General features: G+C 41.8%; 1 protein-coding gene across 1 annotated transcript in view; it reads right to left on the bottom strand.

The window, feature by feature from the left end:
- The window catches only part of LOC126249538 (pro-neuropeptide Y-like), a 52,717-nt gene extending 39,579 nt beyond the window's left edge, over positions 1-13,138 (bottom strand). The window contains exon 1 of the mRNA XM_049951201.1: positions 13,108-13,138. The gene's annotated coding sequence lies outside the window, so the exon portion shown is untranslated. The remainder of the gene's footprint in view (positions 1-13,107) is intronic.
- Positions 13,139-14,219: the final 1,081 nt, after the last annotated feature.

The raw sequence follows: 14,219 nt of genomic DNA, 5'->3' as shown, positions 1-14,219 counted from the left end.
CTTCCAAGTTACCGTACGCATGAATCAGGCTGTTTATCTCAACATTCTTGGTGGCCAACTGTTGACCTTTTCCCATATGTACAAGATGAGTATGCTGTGGAGACTTCAGTCTCCTAAACTGACAACAACTGTGTTCTGAGATGAACGTATAAATGCTTGTCTGATGTACAATCAGTCTTTTGACACCGTGCCCCACAGGAGACTGTTAAAGAAGGTCCGAGCATACGGAATAGATACCCAGATGTGTGATGGCTCGAAGACTTCTTAAAAAGTAGAACCCAAAATATTGTCCTCGGTGGTGAGTATACATCTGAGACAAGTTTGATAAGGCCTCTCTCGTTTTTTATACATATAAACAATCTGACGGATAGAGTGAACAGCAGTCTGAGACTATTTGCCAATGACGCTGTAGTACACGCGAAAATATCGAGGTAGAGTGACTGTCGAAGGATACAGGATGACTTAGATTTTCTGTTTAGTGTGATGAATGGCAGCATGCCCTAAATATAGAAAACAGTATGTTAATTCAGTTGAGTAGAAAAGACAATCCCGTGATGTTCGAATACAACATTACTGATGTGCTGTTTGAAAGAGTCACGTCGAATAAACATCAAGGTGGGACATTGCAAAGCGATGTTAGATATAAGACGCACATAAGGACGGTAGCAAGAAAGGCGAATGGTCGACTTCTGTTTATGTGGCGAACTTGAGGAAAGCGCAGCTCATTTGTAAAGGACACTTGTGCAACTCATTGTTCAGCAGTAATCAAGTGTTTGGAATCCCTACTACTTCGGATTAAAGGAAAACATTGATGGAATTCAGAGGTGTACTGCTAGATTTGTTACTAGTAGGTTCCATTAATACTCTAGTGTTTCGTGAACTCGAAACACTACTGAGAAAACGTAGAGGACCAACATTTGCAGCTAACTGCAGAACGATTCTACTGCCGCCAACGTATATTTAGAGTAGGGACAGCGCAGACAAGAGAAGAGAATTTAGGGCTCGCTTGAAGGCATATACACTGTGCGATCAAAAGTATCCGGACACCTGGCTGAAAATGACTTACAAGTTCGTGGCGCCCTCCATCGGTAATGCTGGAATTCAATATGGTGTTGGCCCACCCTTGCCCTTGATGAGAGCTTCCACTCTCGCAGGCATACGTTCAATCAGGTGCTGAATGATTTCTTGGGGAATATCAGAACATTCTTCACGGAGTGCTGCACTGAGGAGAGGTATCGATGTCGGTCGATGAGGCCTGGTACGAAGTCGGCGCCTCAAACAATCCCAAAGGTGTTCTATATGATTCAGGTCAAGACTCTGTGCAGGCCAATGCATTACAGGGATATTATTGTCGTGTCATCACTCCGCCACAGGCCGTGCATTATGAACAGGTGCTCGATCGTGTTGAAAGATGGAATCGCCATCCCTCAATTTCTCTTAAACAGTGGGAAGCAAGAAGGTGCTTAAAACATCAGTGTAGGCCTGTGCAGTGATAGTGTCACGCAAAACAGCATGGGGTGCAAGCCTCCTCCATGAAAAACACGACCACACCATAACACCACCGCCTCCGAATTTTAGTGTTGGTACTACATACTCTGGCATTTTCCATACCCACACTCTGCCATCGGATCGCCATATTGTGTACCGTGATTCGTCACTCCACACGTTTCACCACTGTTCAATCGTCCAGTGTTTACGCTCCTTACACCAAGCGAGGCGTCAGTTGGCATTTACCGGCCTGATGTGTGGCTTATGAGCAGCCGCTCGACCATGAAATCCAAGTTTTCTGACCTCCCGCCTCACTGTCAAAGTACTTGCAATGGATCCTGATGCACTGTGGAATTCCTATGTGATGGTCTGGATAGATGCCTGCCTATTACACCTTACGACCCTCTTCAACTATCGGCGGTCTCTGTCAGTCAACAGACGAGGTTGGCCTGTACGCTTCTGTGCTGAACGTGTCCCATCACGTTTCCACTTCATCGTCACAGTGGACCTAGGGCTGTTTAGGAGTGTGTAAATCTCGCGTACAGACGTATGATACAATTGACAACCAATCACCTGACCACGTTCGAAGTCCGTGAGTTCTGCGGAGAGCCCCATTTTGCTCTCTCACGATGCCTAGTGACTACTGAGGTCGGTGATATGGAGTACTTGGCAGTAGGTGGCAGCACAATATACCTAATATGAAAAACGTATGTTTTTTGGGGTGTCTGGATACTTTAGATCACATAGTGTAGATAGTCGTTTTAACATGGCTCCATTTGTGGGTGGAACACAAGCTACCCTCCACCTATACACCATATGGTGACTTGTGGAATATATATATATATATATATATATATATATATATATATATATATATATATACAAGTCGATATCGCACTTCGAATGGCCAGCTAAATCACTGTTTAGAAGAGCGAGGTGGCGCAGTGGCTAGACACTGGACTCGCATTCGGGAGGACGATGGTTCAATCCCGCGTCCGGCTATCCTGATTTAGGTTTTCCGTGATTTCCCTAAATCACTCCAGGCAAATGCCGGGATGGTTCCTCTGAAAGGGCACGGCCGACTTCCTTCCCTATCCTTCCCTAATCCGATGAGACCGATGACCACGCTGTCTGTTTTCCTTCCCCAAAACCAACCAACCATCCAACCAACTGTTTAGAATATCGGTTGGGACGTAATAGCCACCATCCTCGCAATGCTTAGACCTTAGCATATTCAATAGGATCACGCTGAGTAAATCACTGCCATGGTGAAAGCAGCCTTCGGGGTGAGACCCGAATATTTTTTAAGTTACTTTATCACCACCTTAACGCCACGTCATGAATTTCTACAAAAAAAAAGAAAAAAAAACAGTTTCCACGCAGGCAAACTCCAACATTGGCAAAAAGGACGGTAATCTGATGTGAAATTTCTGCTGTACGATGGATGTTTCAGAGCATGCTGGTGCAGTCAGCTGGGTGTGCATGTCAGGGAGAATTTTCAACAAATTCTGCGTTTATTGACGGCAACCCGCTGAAAATGTGTAGTGGAAGTGACGTAAGAAGGTGATACCAAAGCTGATGATGAATACCGTGACCTTCGAACAATCCTGTTCTAAAACGATACAGCTTCCGCTCACTTTGTAACAAAAGTACCATTGCATCTCGATCATGATATTAAGCGGATAGTGACACGGCAGCGTACTGTTCTCGAAACCCCACCATTTTCATCTGACATTACCCTACAGACCGCAGTTAAACAGATCATAAGGTGGATTGCGGAGTATAAATGTAGGTGTAGAAGTGTATCGGAAAACGTGGAGCAAATATGAGAATTCGCTAAGGATGACTCCAAAAGTTTCGATGTGAGTTCACTAAGGAAGCCCCCTCATGTTTCGATGCGAAGGTGTCATTACGCTTGTACAAGTGTGTTCCAGGTAACCTCAAGCAGTATATTACTGAGAACGTAAAAAGAATTGGATGTGTGGATACTAGTTTAAGAAAGATATATTGTTGCCTAACACATATATTTTCTTTATTTTGTACTTTCCAAGTGACTTTTGGGTCCTCTGTACTTTGCAAATAACCTTTGTGTGTTGGATAGGTGAGACTACAAATAACATGAAGAAATTTTTCCGTTTGCAGAGGATCTCATAGGCAATCAAAAGGATAACTCAAAATGTATGCTGAGGCACACTGTTATATTTGAACTGAAACACTGAACAGGCCTTTCAAAATGCAGCCGTTTCTCAGTAAGTGGCAGTAGTACTAACAAAGTACTACAAAATCATTATGCTCCCGTAGAAGTCTTGCATTGTATTTGTTGTAGTCTGAAATGGAGTGACGGATGTAAATTATGAGCTAAAGAGAGAGAAAAGTGTAAGTTTCTGACGACATCTGAACACGTTTTATGACTTGCAACCTGTACGTTCCGCCTTGAACGGGTTAATCAGATACAGTAGCGCAACACACTCCCCAGCAACGAAGTTTGTAACCCAAGTTATAGGGATACAACGTTAGTTCTACGGCGCCGTCAGGACGGCAGAGGAGTATCGACATTTACACCGAGCATCAAACCAAGTGCCGTGCGGATCCCTCCTTCAAATATTTCGTGAAGTAGCAGGCAGGAAGCCGCGGCTCCGGCGCCGTCATTCAAGCTGCCACCAACTCAATACTTATCGTCTGATGTTGGCGGATGACATCCGGCTGACATCTGATCTCAGCTCATTCTTCTTGCTTAACTTGGCTGTGGATTTTTTAAATCAAAATGTGCTAAAAATTACAACATCTACATCTGCATCTACGGACGTAAGCCGCAAGCCACCATATGGTGCAGGGCGGCGGATAAGCGTTCTGTAGACCTGTACCGATCTAAAATTCATGTTGAAAGCCTTCAGAAAACAGGATATACTGCGAAAAATTTATGTGGATGGGATCCGATCGAAACGCATTAAACATCCTGTTAAGTTGGATCCGGGATTTAGTTGAAGCTTTGAGGGGTTGTCGGGCAGCGGAGCTGACATGGTGCGGACCAAATGGCCAAGTTACGTCAGTTCGAGTCCTGCTTTTGCAGTACATATCGGTAAACAATTACACATTATACTGCGGTTGTGACCGACGTTCAGACTTTCGGCTACTCTATAAATTAGTGCCTTACTGCATTTTATGAAAATTTCCATTAAATCTAGTGTCTTCATAACAATTTTTTCGTTTTTCTCTTCTTTCAGTCGAAATAAAACGAAACTATGAAACGTTAAACATTCATAAATTACTTGGGCTTCTAGATTAATTTATGTCAATGACTTTTCATTCTCACAAATAAGGGAGCAATAAAACATTTTCATGTGGTATTAGTGTTACCTACATTATCGCTCAGTCATACTTAGCAGTAACGTCTGCCCCCGGTAGCTGAGTACGCCGGCACAGTAGCTCAGCGTCTTCGGTCAGAGGGCTGCTCCGCCTCTGTAATAAAAAACTGAGTACAGGAATCAACGATCAACGTGAATGGTTGTCTTGTGACGTCCGCGCAGACCAAACGCAACGAACAATACAAAAAGAAAGTGGCCAGCGCGACAGAATGTCAATCCTAAGGGCCCGTTTTCGATTCCCGGTTGGATCGGAGATTTTCTCCGCTCAGGGACTGGGTGTTGTGTTGTCCTAATCATCATCATTTCATCCCTATCGACGTGCAAGTCTCCGAAGTGGCATAAAATCGAAAAACTTGCACCCGGCGAACGGTCTACCTGACGGGACGCCCTAGTCACACATTTACATTGTTTACTTAGCAGTAATATTAACATTACTTTAGCAGCATTGGCCTCAAAAGTTTGTATTCCAGATATTTGCATCTTAGTTTAAGTTAGGTTTTATATGAATGCCTGTACTGGGTGTTAAGTATCATCCTGTTTCTATGTTCCAGTACGTCAATCTCTCCAGCGGCCGAGAAAATAAAAATACATCGATGTAAAAACTCCAAGAAAAATTATACGCAGCGCTTGATGACGGAGTAGTTAATGCGTAATACATTCAGTGTTTCAATAGTGCTATTTTTCAGCTAATCGTTTTATCAGCACAATACCCAATAAGTATGTGACTGGTCGTGTACCTCTTTAGTTTAGATTCGAAGCCGAGGATAGGTCATTGCCGATTATTTATTAAATGGAAGTCACACATCTAAATAAAATATGTGAAAAAATTGTTTATTCACTCATGAGTTAAACAGTACGATCACTAGCATTGTAGCATGTTGGTCCACCTTTGGAACTCAATACTGCAGTGGTTGGACTGGACAGTTCCCTGGTAGGGCGCCAGATGCCTACATGCATGTCACACAATTCCCAGTGGTTTGAGGGTGCGGATCTATCTAATATCCGACCGTGCGTTCAGATCAAATGATTTTGGTGTCCAACACATCAGCGTGAGTTCACCATCATGCTTCTCAAACCACTGTACCACGATTGTGAACTTGAGCAGGAGAATTATCTTGGTGGAAGACGTCGTCGCCTTCGGGGAAGGCGTCAAACATGAAGGGTAAAAGTCACGTAATCCACAACTATCATGGTGCCATCGACTGCTACCACAGGCTCAAGAAAGCCCACATGTATGCCCCCTTAACATAATACTGCCCCCACCTGTCTGCGTCAGTGGCTCTGCGCAGCCGTTCACCTGGATGACGGCGTATCTGTACATGGTCATCGACGTAGTGTAACAAGAAACGTGACTCATCCAACTAGGCGACAAGTTTCTACTGATGACGGGCCAATCTCGATGATCGCTTGCGCACTGCAATCGTAATTGATGATGTTGTTGGATCACGATGGGAGAACGTAGAGGTCGTCAGTTGTGGCGCCCCTTGTTCAACAGCATGCAGTGAACGGCGTGCTTCAGAATATTTGTGCCTGGACAGGCATTGTACTCCTTCGTCAGATCTGTCTCAGATCACCACCTATCCTGCTTTGCTAAGCGAACACGTCTTCTACCTTCAAGTTCTGTGGTGAGGCATGTCGCTTATTCGTATTTTCGCCGTCCTTCAACCACTTGTCATACATGATAGACACTAGCACGCTAACAGCCTCCCAGGGTCCGCGGTTCCAAGACGCTCGTTCCTAAACGCCGAGTCATAACAAGTTGTCCTTTTTTGTAATTGCTCACTTCAGTGGATTTTCCCATTCGGGGCTTCTATCGTCGTTAAAATGATTGCACATTCGTCTGTGCTCCGCTTATATACTTTACTTACCGCGACACGTAACCCGCAGCGCGACCTGGCGGCTTTCAATGTCGCTGTAGGCTGTGGTCGTGACGTTATGACACATCAGTGTAGATTACAGAAATTTAACTGAAATAGAACCAGGGATTTCATCTGGAGGTTAACAGCAACAACTACAATAAAAATATGTTGAACTACATCAACTACAGAAATTACGAGGGCTATTTGGAAAGTAAGGAACGATAGGTTGCGAAATGGAAACTACAGTGAAAATCAAAACTGTTTTATTTGCGACGGTTAGCTACACCTTCCAGCTACTCCTCTACACCGTCGCCGCTCAGACTTAGACATCTGTCGTAGCGTTGTACCAACTTTTAAATTCCCTCGTTACAGAAGACAGCCGCCAGTGCTTTTCGACAATTTTCTACCCTGGACTGCAGCTCGTTGTCTGTGTGAAAATGTTGTCTTCACAGCCAGCGGTTCATTTGAGTAGAGATGAACCTCAGAAGTAGCCAGTTATGGGCTGTATTGTGGTTGATCAAACACTTCCCATCGAAACGCTGCAGTGCGGCCGAGAATTGTCGTGTAGAACGAACCGCATGACAGTTATGTTATGTGGATTGCATAGCTTCAGGCGAAATCTTTCGCCAGGCCCTCATACTGGGTGGGAGAAGCTAATTTATAGCCATCTTTACGTTTTCACTGTGAGCTGAGAACTGAAAAGAGTGACATGATGCGACTGACGGGCGTACTAGACACAGTGCCCAACGCATCTGTGCAAAGCTTCATCAGATTTTCATTGTATGTTTCGTTTCGCGACCGATCGTTGCTTACTTTCTGAATAACCCACGATTTCGTGCTTTCGATACTGTAATTAAAATTTCCCGAATTTGCAACTAATACTGAAGAAAACTGTCTTATGACAAAAATTGATATATAAACTGATCTTCAATTTAGCATGATGTTTATACTCATACAACAACATCGTAGAATAAAATTTCAATGTGATGTTACATTTGAGTGATGCAGAACTCTCCACACACATTAGTAATGTATATGATCAGAAATGACTTCAAATATATCTCAAAAAATATCATAGATATATCAGCACATCTGTAATTCTGTGCAAATTTGTGAAGAACTGCTGTCTTTATGCTACATTTTTCTTTTAGTGCCTTAACGAGAATAATAATTTGCTTGCAACATTCTTCCTTATACTGTCATTTTTTCATAATCTGCAACAAACTAGTGAAAGTTCAGCTACATTGTGTCTCATAACTGTTCTCATTTACAGCAAAAATTGAAAATTGTTTCTCATTTACATATAACTGTTATGAAATTACTTTTTGACCAAATTCGGAAGACAAGAGACTATTTATCGGTTATGAATGGGGTTGGGGGAAGGGGAAAGTATATGATTTAATCAGTAATAGGATTTTTAACATTCTTTTTTCAACTAAAATTCCTCGAAAACAGTTCTGTTCACTCACTGACGACTTAAGCGTAGAAGCTAATTGTAACGAGGTACCGGCTATAGCTATCTCGAAGGTAATCGTGTTGTCTCTACAGACGTATTTCTGCCTGAGGTTTATTTAATTATTAAAGGAGTGGAGGACCGCGAAAGGAAGAAGAAAAACTCCCTATACAGGTAAAAATGACTGACATAAACTGAAGGTGAAGTTAATCCGAATTTCTAGAGCGCTGATATTAATTTAGGTATTACTTTTTACAGAAATAGGAATATGAATGAAATAAAATTCTTATCAGCATTCAAGAAGTTTGCCGTTCCCGTTTGAGATGTGGCCACGCCACGCGCATTACGTGGCATCGTGGCGGGGCTACAGGCGCACAGTTTCTTCTTAGCTGTCTGGAATCCATACTTACTTTCTGGTAAGCCCAGTGGACAACTGCAATGGAACTTAACAAACTGCATCACATACCAATGCTATGGCAGTAAAGAAACTGCAGAGTTTACTTTATGTAAATCTGTTACTTTAACCCTGTCATTAAATCGGCCGACAGAATATTATAAAGCTAACGGTGCAATCCAGCATTGTCTAATGAGTTATTTTTGTTAAAGAAATGGTATTTACACTCTCCCCACCACCCAGCGCACGCCCATCCACACCTTCAAAAGAATGCTCTCAAGCGTCTCTTTTGATCTTCGTCTCACGCGGCGTTAATCGACGATGACAATTATTAAACAGACAGTGTATGGTCTTCACAAATTACTCAGTATGCCTATTGTAACGGGTAACAGTTTGAAGAAATAGCCCTGTCTCTTGAGAAATCTTCTAGTGAAGATGCCTAGAGTGGTTCCACTATCAAAAGTTCGACAAAATTGCAGTCATAGAAGTTGGAAAACCAGGAAAGTTGTAAAGGGGACGGAATTTTATCTCCAACACTTCAGTGCACTCGAAGTAGCAAGAAATTGCGCAAAATCATTGATATTTGTTGCTCTGTTCTTGCCGTCCATGTTTTGTGTGGTACGAATAACGAAATCACGTCGTATGTTTCCCAATGAATCCCAGACCATTTGGAATATTCTAATGATATGGTTGTTGCTTCCACGAAGATCAAAACTAAAAAATACTCTATAAAGGAAGATAATGGTTTTAAGCTCCGTTGACGATGAAATCTTTAGAAACGGTAAAAAATCTAAAAAAGACGTGTAGAAAATTCGTCGAGTGACTCGAAATTAAACGGGTTCTATAGAAAAAACTGGGTATGAGAAGGTTAGAAGCACGTAACACGTTTTCCCTGCTGCTAAATTTAAATGTGTGTGATTGACTAAGCCACACCGGTAAGAGTAGTTCAAGAATTGCAGAGTTTTTCCCTGTTCCTTAATAATGAAATAGTCAATTTATTGCTTAGTTTCCGATCTATATTGTTTTATAGTCTCTTTGTAGTCATAGATGTTCTCACGTGGATGTCCGCGCTGAGAATTACGAGCAACGATGATTATGGCTCTTTGGGTTAAATTATGTGTTAACCTTCCGATGAACGAAATGTAGCGTGACGTGTTAGTTTGTCTTGTCAGATGTCTGTCAGAGAGTTTTGTTCATTCTTCTGTGCCAGGGCTGAACATGTCGTGATACACCTCGACCTCATCTTTCACTTAATTGCTCATAGCGTCATACCGTGTGTTTGGCAGCTTGCATTCAGAAAAAGTGGCTATATCCATTGTCTTCATGTTAAGCTACTCATATTCCTACGAAGTAGGTACCGATATGTTTAAAACCTGTACGAAAACCTACAAAACTGAAGCAATTTTTCATTTCATTTAGCAATTCCAGTAATGGGAAAATGTAGACTGCATTGGTGGACTGCAGTGGTAATTGTTTCATTTCATCCACGTTTTTTGCACCAGTTTAAAAGACAGGTTTGTAGAAATTGTTACTGACTGTGATTGTAATGAAGAAACCAATCGCAGCTAGAGGAATTAGGGGTATAACACAAGACCGATGATACAGTATGGAAACTTTACTGCTGAAATTTGTAATTTAAAATTATTTTTAAATGTACAGTAACATTTTTCACCTACCGATAGAGATCTCACTGAGCTTATGCTTTGTCTCTAGACATACTGTTACTGTAACGTAAAATCGCAATAAACACATTACATTTTCCTACTTGCCGTAGTTCGCCCTGATTTAATGTTCCTATCACGCTGAGATATTATCGGTCAGGTAGAGCTACCACCTCGTTGAAAATATATGGATTCTAGTAGTTTAATGATGAAACTGGTAGTTAACTGTTCAATATCAGTGCATAAAATGCCTTAGTTCTAAATAAAGAAACGGTAAAGTATGGTAACTAGGATCGCAGATGTTTTAAAAAGATGGTGCACATCAACAACATGGACATTATTTTAAGACTGCCACTGAAAGAAAAATATTGTATTCTTTTGGTTACTACTTTATCTTGTTGGAAGTTATAATTTGGATAATGAAACGACATCCATGCCTTTTACTGTCTCAGTACTGAGCAATTTCGCTCGATTGGAGACAGTAATTTTTTACTTAAGAAGAATTTAGGATTCATTGGAACAAGGGTACCAAAGTGCCGGCCAGCAAGGGTATGATATTAACTGGTTTCTAACGCCCATATAAACAAATGTCGGACTTGGTACCCATTTCCATAACATCTACGTCATTCACAACTACTTCATACCACGTTACAAAGGGCGCCATATTCCCCTTCAGTAGGTTTCGCAACGTTGTGGAAGATAAACTGGGACATATTATGTATAATTTCTAGTTTAGTTAGAATGATGTTTAATTCGTTACTTGCAGCTGTGTATGAAATGATAATACATGATACATGATACGGCACCCCTTTCTAGTAAAGCCTGAATTTTCGACTATTACTTAGTCATCGTCCGATATTGAAGAAATCTGTCGCCTTAGATTATAGTGTGATTTAAATTACTTGGCATCTGAATTTTCAGGTTACAAGTTGTGTCGCTGTCACGTCAAGAACTTCCAGCAGGCAGCTGTCGCAGAATTCTGCTCTCCAGAACCACAGTAAATCTCTCCTACAAAAATGTCGTCTCTACAGACTGAGGGCTCTTTAATTCTAACGAGAGTGAAGGACCGCAAAGCCAAGGAAAAACTTATACAAACCAAAAATTAATCGGAATTTCTGGATTAGTGGTACTAACTTCGATATAATTTGTTACAAAAATAAGAAGCCGAATGAACTAAAATTAATATTACCATTCCAGAGGTTGTGATTTGAACCCGACAGCGGTGAAGTGTGCCAGTCCGGTTTGGTTGGAACGTGAGACCGCACGCCGTAAGTCAGATCGTGGCGAGCTTTTGTAAGAGGGCTGCAGGAACACAGTCTTCCCTTAGCAGTCTGGATTCCACACCTTCAGCGTCTGTTTTGTGTAAATCTGTTACTTTAACCCCGTCACTCTGGACCCTTCGCAGCATCCCCCCCTCTCCCCGCTCCCCAATCCGCACTCTTTTTTTAAAGTACGCTTTCGAGTGCACCCATTGATTACCTTTAATTTTGAATTAACCAACGACAAAAATTATTAAACAAATAGATTACGGTCTTCACAAATTACTCACGTCTCGAACCTGGGTACTTCACCTCTCTGACACTGAAATTACAATCGCTTGATTAATAATATGAATTTTATTTCATTTAAATTCTTCGTTTTAGTAACAAGCAATATCGGTTTTAACATCGTCACTTTAGGAATTCAGTCACGTAAAGGAAGCTTTTTCTTGACTTCGCGGTCCTCCCCTGTCGTTGAATTAATCAAAGCTGAGGCTGCAATAAACTTGCAGGACACAATTATGTACAAGAGATGTGTAGTCGTCTATATACTTACAGTTAACTTTTACATTTAAGTAGACGGGGACTGAGTATAGCTGTTTGCGAGAAATTTCAGATTGAAAAAAGTCTCGTTGAAAAATTATTTGATTTTTTAGGAGATGGAGGATTTAAAGAGATTTACTGCCGCCGAGGAGAGTGGAATGCTGTGATTGCTGCCTTCGCGCCACAAGTAAACAACTTTTAACATTAAATACCAAACTATTTTAACTCATACTGTAATGTGAGGACGACATATATTTTCTATCAGGCATAGATTTCTTATTTACTGAACGACCTTGTGCTATAAAGGATGTGAAGAAAATCTGAAAGTTACCTGTGATACAGATCTCCAAGAAGGCCCAAACCTTTTTTTCTTAAATTTTAATTAGGGTAAGAGCTAAGTTACTTTTAAGAAACTGGCAAATTTTTCACATGTAGGAAACATTATCACACTTATTACGTGATATCTAAACTATTGAACGCAATGAAACACTTTTTTTTGTATGTTACTTACCAAAATGACTCGGTCAGCAACCGGTGGTTCCAGACTTTCTTATCGCATTGCGTTTGCTATGTGTAAGCTTCGGAAAATAACGTTCGTTCGAAATTTTGTAAATATTTAACTCACAACGAGTATTAAATTTGAAATCTGTACAAAAATCACAGAAAAATCGCGCAAAAATTCCGAAATCCGCATAGATCTCTACAACATCTCTACAAATGTCAAAACTATGAGATATTAATTTTAATTAGGGCGTAGACGTGTTTTTACATGGAAACAGGCGGGATTTTCCGTACGTCAGAAAAGGCAGGCACACTGCTTTGCGCAGAGAAACTGACGATACAGTGAGAGCCGACAGTGCTAATACAGCTCCACGGTTGTATCGACAGTGAGAAGTCGAGCCCACTACCTGTCAAATGGAGAGTACTTCAAAGCGAACTATATTTCAGGCCAAGCTGAAAAATCTTTTTTTTTTTCCGGGAACGCCTTCCATGAACGGATACAGAGTGGAGTACGTAGTGCCTAAGTAATACTCGGCTGAAGCTAGTGGGCAAGTCGGGCAGTGCGCGCGGCGCCGCAGACTCACCTCTGGTAGCAGCAGCGGCGAGAGGGCGGGAAGGCGGGAAGCTGAACGCTGGGGCCGCCTGCCGCCGCCCTTATATACTGCCCTCCGGCGCGGAGGGGGCGGCGTGGGTGGCGCGCCTCTCGCCATTGGTGCGCTCGCCGCCCCGCGGCCCCCTCCACACCGACACGTCCTAAGCTCCTTATCACTCATTCTACTGGCAAACAATTTATAAATTTCACCGAGATATTCCGCCAGCGAACTTTGTCATTTCCTGTGGGTGGTGTAGTGTTAAACCGAGTACCAATGGTTAAGGTTAAGAATTTTTGATCTGCTATCATTCGGTGTTCTAGAAGAAGTAGCATATTTTATTGAGGGAGAATGTGGTACTTCGGAATTAGTAGTGGTATTTATAGATCACGTGTTCCTCAGAAAGTACAGATGGACCACTGCAGTTTACCATCTGTATGAATTAGAAAACAACGTATTTCACATATGAGAACATTGATCCTCCTGGCGATATTCTTGGATAAATGTTTCTCAGTTTTCTAGCCGCGTCTGACGTGTCCAGCTGTCAACGACTTATTCTGTTAGGAGTTAAATCTCGTGCCGTTGTTTGGTATGTAGTTGGCACTAAGTATCGGAACTTCCATATGCTACCGGAGAGTATGTCCATGCCTGTGATGGAGGAAAATTAGTAGCGATGGTGATTCCGTGAAATGGTATATAGCTCGGTTTATTTTTCTATAGCCTTTCGACATTAGGCACCACTAAGGGTATAGCCACCGTCAAGATTGAAGCTGTACATATTAATTTCAACGGCTTCCTTGATTACAGAATCTCAGTAGTTAGGTACTTAAGATATTCCTTACATCAGACGCAATCGTAAGTTTTCGGGGCTCTGTTCGACAATAGCAGATCGGTCGAAATCGCGATATTTGATGTTGCATTGCAGCTTTGTGTAACATTCTCAAATCATATCTACCGACTGACCAGTGTAACTGCTACCACACATCCACGAGGAATTTTGTAACTTTTAGGAACATTGCTGTCTTTTACTGGTCTTATGATCTCTGTAATTTTCTTGTGAGGTTGGTAATGAATTGAATACCTTCACTCTGTCTAATTTACTTCGT

The sequence above is a fragment of the Schistocerca nitens genome, chromosome 3 (genome assembly GCF_023898315.1).
Source record: "Schistocerca nitens isolate TAMUIC-IGC-003100 chromosome 3, iqSchNite1.1, whole genome shotgun sequence".
NCBI lineage: Eukaryota > Metazoa > Arthropoda > Insecta > Orthoptera > Acrididae > Schistocerca > Schistocerca nitens.
This window is presented reverse-complemented; position numbering and strand designations above follow the sequence as displayed.